Genomic DNA, 12,896 nt, shown 5'->3' with positions numbered 1-12,896 from the left:
GGCGCCCCTACGTTCAGCTTTTAAATTCATGTGAAATTTTTCTCACTGAGGTATGGCTGTGTACACCCTGTAGATATAATATTAAATAATAACTTAGCCTTATAAAAATAACTAATCTCATGAGGCACCTGGGTGGTTCAGTCGGTTAAGCATCTGACTTCAGCTCAGGTCATAATCTCACGGTCTGTGGGTTCAAGCCCCATGGCGGGCTCTGTGGTGACATCTCGGAGCCTGGAGCCTATTTCAGATTCTGTGTCTCCCTCTCTCTCTCTCTGCCCCTCCCCTACTCATGCTGTCTCTCTCAAAAATAAACATTTTTAAGAAAAATGTTTAAAAGTAAATACAAATTACTAATCTCCCTTAATATTCTATCCTTGTCTATCTAGCTGAAGCTTTTAAGAGAATGACCCAACCTTTGCTCAACTAAAATTAGAAACTTTTCCCAGCCTCCGTTTTTTTTTTCTGTGACTTTTCTTGTTAGTTTAAAGGAGGGAAAACAAAGAACACGGTCCAATTTTTATCCCATATCTTTCTGTCATTACATTACCCCAGTATTATAGTCAAAATTTCTGTCAAAATAAGCACAGTGAAAAATATTTTTAATTAATTATTCTAAATAGGTAAATAAATGTGGTTGTGATACTTTCTTTCATTTTTCTTTAAAATGTTAAATTGAATAGTTACAAGCTAATCATAGGTGGCGTTTGACCTTCCCACTCCCTTTCCAAAAGAGCGGCTGCTCTACTTTTAGATGTCATGTATGCTGGGTTACACATGGGGGAATGATAGCATTCCTTTATACATTTTTGAAAATCAGTTCCCTATAAAATGCCATCACCCTTAGTAGCTGATTAACTCCTGGTGAAGCTATTTTCCTCTGGAGGAATGGACTAGAAGCCCATAAATTTGCCTACCAGTAGTAATCAGTTGCCTATTGAGAAATAGATAAGACTTGGGAAAAAGTCAGAAAAGCAATTCTTTCCTTTTCCCAAAGGTATGACTAAATACTAAGATGATGTAAAGAGGGAGTCAGTTTAAATTTTAATATTCAAACTCTTCTATAATTAGACTGTGAGATTTTAAGGACAGAGGGCTTTTATTGTAATTCATTACATGGTGCTTGGTCATCACCCAAATTTTTCTTAAATTGATGGACACAAGTCATATCAGCTAAATGCAAAGACTCCAATCTAAAAATCTTCAGTAGTTATCTATAAAAACCTAAATTGTTTTTTTCATTTTATTTTCTTCTCATTAGGACAAGTGCCCTCCTTCATTCCCATCCCCTGTTGCCCCAACCCTCACCCTCACTTCCCCTCTGGTGACCCCCAGTGTGTTCTGTGTAGTTCAGAGTCTGGTTCTTGGCAAAAACCTACATTGTTTTAAGTTATTTTCCTCACTAAAGATTTTATTCTCTTTTTATCTAGTCATTATACAACGTGACTTTAGTTTTCACCCTACTTCTCCCCCCCAGAAAAGATGAAAGCTTTATATTTATTGGATTTTCTAAAGTAATGATAAATTAATTATAATGGTTACTTTTTTGAGTTCCTACTCTGTGCCAGTTACAGTGCTAAGTGTACACTTCATGCCTCATTTAAGCCTCACAATAAGCCTGATAAATAAGTATTTTTTAAAACCCCATTTTGCAAAAAGGAAATTGAATTGCCCAAGGTCAAAAGCTAATAAATACCAAAGTTAGCATTTCACTCCAAATACCTGTGGCTCCAAGTCCCAGGCGTTTTGTACTAAAACTGTATAATAAATGTAGGTATTAAGCAAACATCATCTTTCAGAGCCTGAGCTGATCAGGAAAAATATAAGGAAACATAATTTCCCAACAACTTAAGCATGGAAGAGTAGCATATTAAAATGATGTTCTCATTCTCAGATGAATGAATATAATGTATGTTCATCTGGAGAAGCCAATATGTTTCTAACATTTAATCGTAGAGGTAGTTCTTCAGGGTAGTTGAGCAGGAACACTGGAAAATATAATGAATTTTAACAGTTTTAGTCCTGCTTTTTTTTTTTAATATTTTTTAATGTTTATTTATTTTTGACAGAGAGAGCGAGAGAGAGACAGAGAGAGACAGAGTGTAAGAAGGTGAGGGGCAGAGAGAGAGGGAGACACAGAATCTGAAACAGGCTCCAGGCTGCGAACTGTCAGCACAGAGTCTGACGCGTAGCTTGAACCCACGAACCGTGAGATCATGACCTGAGCTGAAGTCAGACACTTAACCAACTGAGCCACCCAGGCACCCCATTTTTAGTCCTGCTTTTAATATTTCTTTTTAATTTTTCTTGACCTGGAGATCAAGTCACATGCCCTATTGACTGAGTCAGCCAGGTACTCCTTTTTAAAAAAATTTTTTATCAGGCAGGCCTGTTTTTAAAGAGATACAAATACTCAAACTGTTGTGTGTTCTTCGTATGTAATCATACTCAGAAAATCCAGTACTAACAATGCTAAATACGTGGTTTGTCCAAACTATCTAAATATTAAACATTTCAAGTGAACCCTTTACTGTATGGAATTAGCAAAATGACCCATACCTCACACCATACACACAATCCCAGATGGACTATAGATATAAATAAGGAAAGTGAAACAGGAAATAACGTAGGGAATATGTTTATGACTTTAGGGTGGGCAAAGATTTATGTGAACATAAAAAACACCATTAAGGGGAAGATTGACAAATTGTACGTTAAAATTACAAATTTTTTTCATCCAAAAGCACCGGTAAGATAATGGAAAGGTAAACCACAGAGAGATGTTGGCAGTGCCTAATACCAAGAAAGAGCTCATATCCAGAATATATGAAGAATTCTTATAGGTGATAAGAAAAAGACAACCCAACTGTATCAGTCAGGGTTCAACCAAAGAAGCAGGTCCAGTGAGATGTATTCACCTTTATTGCAAGGGAGTGGCTTCCATGAGTATGAGAGCTGGCAAGTTTGACATTTTTAGGGCAGGCCAAGAGGACGGGCAAGCCAGAGCTCACAGGGATGCACTGAAAGTTGTGGTCCAAAGGCTGAACTTTGTATTCTCTCAAGGAAGCCTCAGTCCTGCTTTTTAAGACCTTTGAACTGATTGAATCAGACGCACACAGATTATCCAAGGTAATCCCCCTTAAAGCAAATTGATTGACCTAAAACCATCTATAGAATACCTGCACAGCAACACCTACAATAGTATTTGACTGAACAATGGGACTGTAAACTAGGTGGTACATCAGAAAGACCAGCACACCCATTTTTTAAAACAAAATATTTAAATAAGATTTTCAGGGGCACCTGGGTGGCTTGGTTAAGCAGCTGACTCTTGATTTTGGCTCGGGTCGTGATCTTGTGGTTGTGAGATTGAGCCCTGTGCCAGGCTCAGTGCTGGGTGTGGAGCCTGCTTGGGATATTACGTCTCTCTCTCTCTCAAAATAATAATAATAATAATTAATAGTAATAATATGTTTTTCATATAGGAGGATAGCCAAAAGGTCAATAAACATGATAAGATCTCAGGCTCAGTCCTCAGGAAAATCCACATTAAAACAATTAGATACAACTACGTACAGCAGCATGGCTGAAATTAAAAAGATCCAATACTAAGTGTTGGCAAAGATGTGACACACCTAGAAACTCTCATATCTGCTAAAGTTAAATTCAATTAACCTTGAACAACACAGATTTGAACTGCACCGGCCCACTTACAAGCGGATGTCTGCAGCACAGGACTGTAAATGTATTTTCTCTTATGATTTTCGTATCGTTTTCTTTTCTGTAGTTGACTTTACTGTGAGAATACAGCATATAATATGTATGACTTACAAGATACGTGTTCATCTAGTGTTTCTGTTATCAATGAGACTTCTTTGTTAGCAGTAGGCTCTTAGTTCAGTTGTGAGGGAGCCAAACATTGCAGAGTTTTGGCCACACAGAGGTCTGAGTTGTTTAAGGGTCAACTGTGATGGGCATGTCCTATAACCCCACAATTCCAGTCTGACAGAAAAAGACATGTCCACGAGCTGTATAGCCAGGACCTGAAATTACCTCAGAAGTCCTTTAACACTGATACAGAAAGAAAATGAAATCACATCACTCATTCCATGAAACACCACAATGAATGAAAATCGGGGAGCCACTGCTAGGAAACAGTAACATAGATGAGTCTCACGCCATAATACTGTGCAAAAGAAGCCAGTCACAAAAACACACATTCCATTTCTATCAGGTTTATATTCATCTTCTATCAAGAACAAGCAAATCTCTGGTGGGGGGCGGTATGTGAAAACGGAAGGAGGGACGCTTTCTCAGTGCTGGTTTTACTTCTTTTTGATTCGGATGGCTGTGCAATCTGGGTGTTTATATGGGATCTGTATACCCACAATTTGTACACATTTCTACAAGCAGTTTTACTTGCATTTCTTCAAAAGCCAAATGATGTCAGCATATAAATCCTGTGAAATATGATTTCAAACAGGATGCATTTTTTTTTCCTTTTCCAGGTAGTATCAAGAATATCTTCAAAGAATAAGAAATGTGATTACTAAAAAGAACCAAAGATACAATTGAGTTTAACTCCTACATTTTATGGATAAGGACATTGATACACATTATAAGTGAAATTATAGCCTGAGATAACATAGCTAGATTAAAGCAGAGGCAGGATTTTGTATTACAGCCCTAGTGTTCTTACCTTACAGTACATCTAGTTTTCATGAGATCAGAAGTTTTTTTTTAATGTTTATTTATTTTTGAGACAGAGCGAAAGACAGAGTGCAAGTGGCGACGGGGCAGAGAGAGAGAGGAAAACAAAGAATCCAAAGTGGGCTCCAGGCTCTGAGCTGTCAGCACAGAGCCCGACACAGGGCTCAAACTCACAACCCGTAAGATCATGACCTAAGCCAAAGTCGGACACTTAACCAACTGAGCCACTCAGGCGCCCATGATGAGATCAGAAATTTTTTTTTTTAATGTTTATTTTTGAGAGAGAGAGACAGAGCGTGATCAGAGAGAGGGAGACACAGAATCCGAAGGAGGCTCCAGGCTCTGAGCTGTCAGCACAGTGCCTGATGTGGGGCTCGAACTCACAAAACATGAGATCATGACCTGAGCCGAAGTCGGATGCTCAACTGACAGCTACCCAGGCACCCTGAGATCAGAAATTTAATCAGAGACCCTGAAGCAAATTATTCTAGGTAAGGATTAGATAGTGTGCTGGTCACTATTCCAGGCACTTTACATATGGAGACAAATTTAATTCTCACAATAACTCTATGAGGTAAATAATATAACTTCCATTTTATAAAAGAGGAAACTGAGGCAGAGGGCTAATAACTTGTGTAAGGGACATTGCTAGGCTAAATGGCATAGTCAGGATTAAAATGGAGGCATTCTGTCTCTAGCATCTATGCTCTTAACTACTTAGCTATTGTGCTTGTTTAAAAAAAAAAAAAAAAAACACAACTCAGAGGCCTGGGTGGCTCAGTCAGTTAAACTTTAGACTCTTAATTTGGGCTCAGGTCATGACCTCACAGTTCCTGGGTTCAAGCCCTGTGTCAGGCTCTGCACTGACAGCACGGAGCCTGCTTGGGATTCTCTTTCTCCCCCTATCTCCCATCCCTCCCTCCCTCCCTCCCTCCCTCTCTCTCTCTCTCTCTCTCTCTCGCTCTCGCTCTCTCTCAAAAAATAAATAAACTTTTAAAAAATAAATAAAATGCCTTAAAAGGCATAATTCTATGGAACTTTCAACTAACCTTATTGTGGTAATCATTTTGCAGTATATGTGTGTATGCAATCATCAAATTGTATGCCTTAAATTTACATAATTTATATATCAATGCCATGTCAATGAAGCTGGAAAATCAAAAACTAATTTTTATTGTATTTTTTACTTGAATTCCAGTATAGTTAACATACAGTGTTATGTTAGTTTCAAGTGTACTGTATAGTGATTCAGCCATTCCATACATTACTCAGTGTTAATCACGTTAAGTGCTGCTTCATTATTAGTGTATAGAAATGCAACAGACTTCTGCATATTAATTTTGTATCCCGCGACCTTACAGAAATAATTTATCAGGACTAGTTTTTTGGTGGAGTCTTTATGACTTTCTATGTATATAATATGTCATCTGCAAATACTGAAAATACTACTCCTTCCTTACTGATTTGGATGCCTTTTATTTCTTTTTGTTGTCTAATTGCTGTGACTAGGGCTTCCAGTACTCTGTGGAAGGCTGTCCATTTTCCATCGCTTTTCTTGTACCTGACCTCAGGAAAATCTGGTTTTTGTCCTTGTGTATGATGTTGCTGTGGGTTGTTCATACATGGCCTTTATTAGTTTCTATCCTTTCTCTTGTTGATGGTGATGTATCACAGTGATTGATTTGCGAATATTGAACCACCCTTGCATCCTGGGAATAAATCCCACTCGATCCCGGTGAGTGATTTTTTTAATGTATTGTTGGATTCAGTTTGCTAATATTTTGTTGAGGAATTTCGAATCTGTGTTCATCAGAGATATTGGCTTATAGTTCTCTTTATTTTTTCAGTACCTTTCTCTGGTATTGGTTTCAGGGTAATGCTGGCCTCATAGAATGAATTTGGAAGTTTTCCTTCCTCTTCTATATTTTGGAATAGTTTGAGAAGAATAGTTATTAACTCTTCTTTAAATGTTTAGAAGAATTCACCTATGAAGCTATCTAGTCCAGCTATTTTGTTTGTTGGAAGTTTTCTGATTACTGATACCATTTCATTGCTGATAATGTGTCTGTTCAAACTTTCTATTTTTTCCTGCTTCAACTTTGGTAGGTTATATGTTTCTAGGAATTTATCCTTTTCTTTTAGGTTGTCCAATTTATTGACATAATAATTTTTCATACTATTTTACAATCATTTGTATTTCTGTGGTTTCTGTAGTTATTTCTCCTTGTCCATTTCTGACTTTGGTTTATTTGAACCTTCTTTTCCTTTTTATTTATGAGCCTGGCTAGAAGTTTATCAATTTTATTGATTTTTTTCAAAGAACCAGATCCTGGCTTCATTGCTCTGTCCTATTGTTTTTATTGTTTATATGCCATTTATTTCTGCTCTAATCTTTATTATTTCCTTCTTTCTGCTGTTTGGGGGTTTTGTTTGTTCTTTTTCTAGCTCCTATAGGTGTAAGGTTAGGTTGTTTATTTGAGATTTTTCTCGCTTCTTGAGGTAGGCCTGTACTACTATAAACTTCCCCCTTAAAACCACTTCTGCTGCATCCCAAAGATTTTAGATAGTTGTGTTTTCATTTTCATTGGTCTCCATGTAATTTTTATTTCCTCTTTGATTTCTTGGTTCACCCATTCATTGTTTAGTATTTGTGTTCTTTCCAGAGTTCTTCTTCTGATTGATTTCTAATTTCCTAGGGTTGTGGTCAGAAAAGATACATGGTATGATTTCAGTCTTTTTTAATTTGTTGAGTCTTGTTTTATGGCCCAGTAGGTTATCTACACTGAGAACGTTCCATGTGGACTTGAAAAAAATGTGTATTCTGTTTTAGGATGAAATTTTCTGAATACACTGTTAAATTCATCTGATCCCATGTATCATTCAAAGCCACTGTTTCCTTGTGATTTTCTGTTTGGTGTAAGTGAGGTTTTAAAGTCCTATGATTATTGTATTACTATCGATTGGTTCCTTTATGTTTGTTATTAACTGTTTTATGTATTGGGGTGCTTCCATGTTGGATGCATACATATTTACAATTGTTATATCTTCTTGTTGGATTGTTTCCTTTATGATTATACAGTGTCATTCTTTGTCTCTTGTTACAACCTTTGTTTTAAAGTCCAGTTTGTCCATGTAAGTATTGCTACTCTCGGCTTTCTTTTTACTTTCATTTGTATGGTAAATGTCTTCCATCCCTTCACTTTCAATCCGCAGATGTCTTTAGGTCTGAAAGGAGTATCTTGCAGGCATATAGATATAGATATATCTAGCAGGCATATAGATGAGTCTTGTTTTTTTTTTTTTTTTTTTTTTTTATCCACTCTGTCTCCCTGTTTATTTTGATTGGAGCATTTAGTCCATTTACACTCAAAGTAATTATTGATAGGTATGTAGTTACTGCCATTTTGTTAAGTTTTTTATGGGTTTTTTGCAGTTCTTCTGCGTTCCTTTCTTGCTGTCTTCACCCACAGTTTGCTGGCTTTTTTTAGCAATATACTTGGATTCCTTTCTCTTAATTCTTGGTGTATCTGTAACTGGTTTATAATTTATGGTTACCATTAGGTTCGTATCTAACAAATTCTGCATATAGCAGTCTATATTGAGTTGATTGTCACTTAAGTTTCAACCCATTTTTTTCACTCCTCTGCCCTCCACATTTTAGGTATATGGTGTCATACTTTACATCCTTTTATTTTATGAATCCCATGACTGATTTTTTACAGATATACTTATTTTTACTGCTTTTGTGCTTCCTATTTTATTTACTCCTACTTATGGTATTTCCTTTCTGTTCAAAGAGTCCCTGTAACATTTTCTTGTAGGGCTGGTTTCATGGTAATTAAGTCCTTTAACTTTTGTTTGTCTGGAAAACTCTTTATCTCTCCTTCTATTCTGAATGATAGCCTTCCTGGATAGAGTATTGTTGGTTGCAGGTTTTTCCTTTCAGCACTCTGAATATATCCTTTCACTCCTTTCTGGCCTGCCAAGTTTCTGCTGAAAAATCAGCTGATAGCCCTTTGGGATTTCCCTTGTATGTAACTGTCTTCTTTTCTCTTGCTGGTTTTAAAATTCTCTGACTCTACTTTTTGCCATTTTAATTACTATGTGTCTTGGTTGGACCTCCTTGGGTTGGTTTTGTTGGGGGCTCTCTTTGCCTCCCGGATCTGGATTTGTTTTTCCTTTCCCAGCTTCGGGAAATTTTCAGCTACTATATTCTTCAAACAAATTTTCCATCCCCTTTTCTTTCTCTTCTCCTCCTGAGATCCCTATAATGCAAATGTTACTATGCTTGATGGTGTCACTGAGTTCCCTGAGTCTATTTTCATTTATTATTATTTTTCCTTCTCTCTGTCTCTTGTTCACTTTCACTGCTTTCCATTCCTCTGTCCTTCAGGGTGCTGATTCATTCTTCTGCTTCCTCTACTATTCCTTCCATCCAGTGTGTTTTTAATTTCATTTATTCAGTTCTTCATGGATTGGCTCTTTTTTGTTTTCTATCTCTTTGTTAAGGGTCTTATCAAAGTCTTCCACTCTTTGCTTGAGTCTCATGAGTATCTTTATGACCATTACTTTAAATTATCTATCAGAAAAATTATTTATCTCTGTTTTGCTTAGCTCTCGTACTGTGAATTTTTCCTGCTCTTCCACTTAGAACATATTCCTCTGTCTCCTCATCTTGTCTGTGTGTCTGTTTCTGTGTGTTAGGAAAGTCAGCTCCATCTCCTGCTCTTGAAAGTAGTGTCCTTATGAAGGAGAGAACTTTCCATGTCCTGCTGTGCTGTCCCCTGTTCCCCAGAACCTGGCCCTTCAGGGGCATGTCCTGTATGTGATGTGCACCCTCCTGTGGTGGCTGAGCTCCCTCTGCCTTAAGTCCAGTCGTCCACACAGGGTGTCTTTGCCTATTGTGGGCAGGGTTTTGTCCCTGGGCTGTTTGTGGGCCAGTCTGGGGCCACCTTGGGTTTGAGTTGAGTCAGAGCAGGGGTTTGCCAGAGATGCAGTAGCACCGGCCTTGTGCTTGTTGCTCCCTGAGAAGTTTGTTGGTGAGCAGGGCCTGCCGTCAGACCAGATGTCTGCACCCCCCCCCCCCCCACCGCAGCCAGTTGGGACCCGTGTGTGTGGTTGTCTTCCCCTCCCCCTGGGGCAGGACTCATTTTGGAGTGGCACTGGCCCTTGTCGGGGCTGCTTGCGCCCCTCCAGGCTTGCAGCCCCGTTTTGGATGAGCTCTGGACCCCAGGGGAACATGGAGGCAGGGCAGGCAGTATTAGCAAGGTTTGCATTAGTACTGTGTAGAAGGGGACCTGTAGCTGCCAGGACAGAGGCAGGCCGGGCTGCGGGGACTGGATCCCCAGCAGCACACAGGGCAGGACACGGGGTTAGGAAGGTTTGCGGAGTCTGCTGAGGGAGGAGACCTAGAATCAAGGCCTGGCTGGCAGAGCTGTGAGCAAGTCAGGTAGTGAATGTAGGCCCTGTGCTGGTCCCCTCAGGTGGCCATGTGTTTTGCTGGGGGCATGGGGAGGGGGAAGCAGGGGACTCCTGGAGGGAATCACTCCCTCCCCCCTGGAGGGATACTGGGAATGATCCCTGCCCCTCAGCACTTGCCCTGAGATGACTAAACACATCTCCATCCTGTGTGCCCGAGGTGTTTTTCAAATTGCTACCTGTGCTGTCTCTTTAAGGGTGCAGACTCCGTTTCCTCCCACCTTCCCAACTCTCTGAGCCCACTGATTGTAAGAACTCATAAAATTCGGCCCCCTCTGGTTTTCAAAGTCAAACAGTCTAGGGAGTCATCTTGCCCATGCAGGGTCCCAATGCATCTCTGTTTCTCTCCCATGAGTCTCTCCCTCCCAGGGGCGCCTCAGGGTTCCATTTAGCTCCTGACGGCACCTCTGCCTCTCCTGCCCTCTTCCTTGTGGCTGATTCTCAACGTTCAACTGTGGAGACAATTCTGCCAGCCTTAAGGTCATTTTCTGGGTTATTGATGCTGATGTGGGTGTTCTCTAGTTGTATCCAGGGGACTAGCAAGGTGAGCTTAGGGTCATCCTGCTCTGCCACCTTCCCCAGAAGTCTCAGAAAATAGAAGTTAACTTACCTGATTTTTTAGAATTGAATATCCACAGATTTTTCAGTGATGTATGTTAAAAAAAAAATTTTTAATGTTTGTTTATTTTTGAGAGAGGGAGAGAGAGAGAGAGAGAGTACAAGCTGGGGAGGGGCAGAGAGAGAGGGAGACACAGAAACTGAATTAGGCTCCAGTCTACGAGCTGTCAGCACAGAGCCTGACGCGGGGCTCAAACGCATGAACCGAACCGTGAGATTGTGACCTGAGCCAAAGTCGGAGGCCCAACTAACTGAGCCACCCAGGCACCCCTGTACATTTTTTATTTTATTTTATTTTTTTTAATTTTTTTTAACGTTTATTTATTTTTGAGACAGAGAGAGACAGAGCACGAACGGGGGAGGGTCAGAGAGAGAGGGAGACACAGAATCTGAAACAGGCTCCAGGCTCTGAGCAGTCAGCACAGAGCCCGACGCGGGGCTCGAACTCACATACCGCGAGATCATGACCTGAGCCGAAGTCGGACGCTTAACCGACTGAGCCACCCAGGCGCCCCTACATTTTTTAAAAGTACATTGATCTATATACAATTTGTAGAAGGCATAAGAAAGTTATTAATAAAACAGAGGATGGAGTTAAGATTTAAATCATCTTTTCTTTTTTTCTTTTTTTTCCGGGAATCTACATCTTATTTTTATTTCTTACTTCAACAACAAACGGAAAATTTAAGCAAGGTATATTTTATAACACTAATAAAGGATAGAAAGTTTTAAAAATAAATGTCATAAAAGAAGTATAGGACCTTAACAGGGAACATCAAAAAATTTTAAGGGAAAACACTTAAGACCCAATACATAGAAAAACAATCCTTAATTACTTTCTTTAGTGTCATTTATCTGTTCCTCTATCTCCTTCATTTCCTGGAACTGGAATTTACATCTTAAGCCTTGGTAGATTCAAGTTAAATATTTTTAGCTAGTTTACATCGCAGGTGATATTATCTACTTTATATTTAATCACAGCAGGAAACATTTCTGGTTATCTCAGCATGAGTGAGGCTAAGAATAACCACTGAATTAGGGTGATTGACTTGATTGGAATGGTCTTCAGATTACTATTACTTATCATTGATAATAAAATTTTTTATGGTCATTATAACATTTATAACAAAAGTAAAGAATCTAACAACAGTTCCCTTTTCCCATTGACATTGTAATCTATTTCTTTTGCTAATACAAATATACTTCAACTTCAATTGGACTTTTTCATATCATATATTTAATCAAATCATCTTTTCTAACTGAAGTGGTAAATCAGAGTAATAAAGTTCAGTTTGGCAAATATAACTATAAAGTCGTGGCAATTTTTACAGTTTTTCTTATTGTGAAATATATCTTAGAAGAGAAATGTATAAAAAAAAAGAAATATACAGTACAAAGTAAAGACTAATAATAAAAAAAAGAACTCTGTACCCACTACCCAGTTTTAGAAACAGAAACTTACTGGGGCTCCTGGGTGGCTCAGTTGGTTGAGTGTCTGACTTCGGCTCAGGTCATGATCTCACAGTTCGTGGGTTCAATACCCACGTCGGGCTCTGTGCTGACAGCTCAGAGCCTGGAGCCTGCTTCAAGTTCTGTGTCTTTCTCTCTCTTTCTCTGCCCCTCACCCACTCATGCTCTCTGTCTCCCTCTCAAAAATGAATAAACATTAAAAAAGAAAGAAAAAGAAACTTACTGGTATTGCTGAGATCTCATATGCCCCTCCCCAGCTGTATCTCCTTCATCTATTACAGACTAGACCACTATATAGGATGGTGTTAATTGTTCCATGCTTTTTTTTTTTTTAATGTTTGTTTATTTTTGAGAGAGACAGAGAGACAGAGTGCGAGGGGGGAAGGGGCAGAGAGAGGGGGAGGCACAGAATCTGAAGTGGGTTCCAGGCTCTGATCTGTCAGCAACAGAGCCCAATGCGGTGTTCGAACTCACGAATGGTGAGATCATGACTTGATGACCTGATGATGACCGGATGCTTAGCCGACTGAGCCACCCAAGTGCCCCTGTTCCATGCTTGTCTTTATCATTTTACCGCTTGTAAATTTATCTCAACATATTTTTTGCCTAGTTCTGTAATTTAT

At 39.1% G+C, this 12,896-nt stretch overlaps 1 protein-coding gene across 7 annotated transcripts in view; it reads left to right on the top strand.

Moving 5' to 3' along the window:
* CEP126 (centrosomal protein 126) overlaps positions 1-12,896 on the top strand; it is a 105,326-nt gene that overhangs the window by 60,704 nt on the left and 31,726 nt on the right. The gene's annotated exons all lie outside the window — the stretch shown is intronic.

Source organism: Panthera onca, chromosome D1, assembly GCF_046562875.1.
Source record: "Panthera onca isolate mPanOnc1 chromosome D1, mPanOnc1 haplotype 2, whole genome shotgun sequence".
NCBI classification, from domain to species: Eukaryota; Metazoa; Chordata; class Mammalia; order Carnivora; family Felidae; genus Panthera; species Panthera onca.
Note: the sequence above shows the minus strand (reverse complement) of the source record. Positions and strands in the feature narration are given on the sequence as shown.